The following is a 1,692-nucleotide window of genomic DNA, read 5'->3' on the forward strand; positions in this document are numbered from 1 at the left end:
TGTCTACCCATTTTAAAGGAGCATCTTAACCACTCTCTAATGAATTCATAGAAAAGAGACATCTAGAGACAAAAGGACCGTTAGATCGATTCTCAATTCTAGGTGAGAAAGCAAATCTTAGAGAGGGAAGTCATGGATCCCCAGGCACTGAGCACACGGGGATGGCCCAATGATCCCCGACTCCCAGAGCAGGACCTGGCCACTCTACCACCTCCTCTTGTCCTTGATGCTCTCAGCTCCCTGGGCCTCTGCCCCTTGCTCTCTGAAGAGCTCTCCTCCCTCCCTGCACTGGCCTTTCCCTTCAGGGCAGCCCTTGCCTAGAGTTGGAGCCACACTCTCAAAAACAGCCCTGCTCAGCTCCAAGCCACAACAACAGCCCCACCACACACACCAGCAGGAGCCTGAACACCGGACTCGGGGCCCAACCTGGACCCCCATCTCAGCCCACAACCCACACACTTCAGATGTGGACTTGCAGCCCAAGAGAGGCGGGTCCCAAATGATACGGAGGACAAAGGTGCCCACACGAGGCCTTTCTTTCTGACCAGCCAACCAGTGCTCCAGCCCCAGCTGCCTGAGCAGTTTGGGACCAGGTAGAGCCAGGCTCCCAGGAGAGGCGTTCCTTTGCCCGACTTACCCGAGTTCACCAGTGGCTGGAACGTGGAGATGCTGAGGCTTTGGGGATGCTCTGAGACTGCACACCTTTTATACGTCTCCAATCCCTCTTGGAAACCATGAGGTGGCCTACGATTTGGGCGTGCCTGGCCCTAGTCACAATAGGAAGCATCTGCCCTTCCTCAAACTTTAGGTTTTACTCATCTGCTGGGCTGGCAAACTCCTTCTCGGTTTGATTGTGCTTGGGGATGACAGTGCCTTCACTCGATCCCTGGCCCCATTTCCTCATCTCTTTATGAGCCCTGGCTTCCTCGGGTTTCCAAACCCACTCGTTTCGTTTGCCCTCGAACCTTGACATCTGGGATGGTGCTAAGCAAGCATTCAGGTCACTGCTGTGTGTGGGAGTGGTGAGGGTAGTGTTCCAGGATATTCCTGTTGGTAGGGCAAGTGGTGGGCTGCCCGGGGTACCCAGAGAGCCTTGTTTTAAGGAAAATGACTACTGTGGGGTGAGTGGCTCTCTGGAGACCCATTAAACTCAGTGAAGTGCTGACCTTGACTTAACATTGACTCAGAGCCACATCCAGCCTGAACTGGAAAGAAAACAGGTCAAGCCACTATGATGTTTCACCTGTTGTAGTATAAGCCAAAAATGGGTGTTGCACCCCTCTCTCCTGCCTCTTAGTTAGCAAACCATTAGGCTTCATTCAGAGAAACTGGGTGTTTACAGAGACAGTACGTATCTCTCTACATGTGTGTAAGTCACCCAGGCTCCAGGGTTCCCAGCGAAATGATTATCAAAAGGTGGAGAGGCTGGGGAGCTAAGAAATATTTACTTGGCATGAGCTGCTGGACGAGTCACCTGGGCTGGCTCCTGGATTCTGAGATCCCCTGGCTTGAGGCCTGATTTTCCTTCCTCTTCCGGTTCAAGATTCCAGGAAGAAGAGGGATGACACAGCGCACGTACTTGGATGAAAATGTTGAAACAGCATCTGACAAAGGATGAAGCATATCTTTAAAATATCCCCAAGTAATTTTCAGACAGAGGTTTTGACATTTAACAGTTGGGTGACCTTGGGC

The 1,692-nt window shown here is 52.0% G+C and overlaps 1 long non-coding RNA gene across 1 annotated transcript in view; it reads right to left on the reverse strand.

Annotated features, from left to right (window-relative positions):
• Positions 1-1,144, reverse strand: part of LOC129392067 (uncharacterized) — an 8,943-nt gene extending 7,799 nt beyond the window's left edge. The window contains exon 1 of the long non-coding RNA XR_008617116.1: positions 638-1,144. This is a non-coding gene — a long non-coding RNA (uncharacterized lncRNA). The remainder of the gene's footprint in view (positions 1-637) is intronic.
• Positions 1,145-1,692: the final 548 nt, after the last annotated feature.

The sequence above is a fragment of the Physeter macrocephalus genome, chromosome 4 (genome assembly GCF_002837175.3).
Source record: "Physeter macrocephalus isolate SW-GA chromosome 4, ASM283717v5, whole genome shotgun sequence".
NCBI classification, from domain to species: Eukaryota; Metazoa; Chordata; class Mammalia; order Artiodactyla; family Physeteridae; genus Physeter; species Physeter macrocephalus.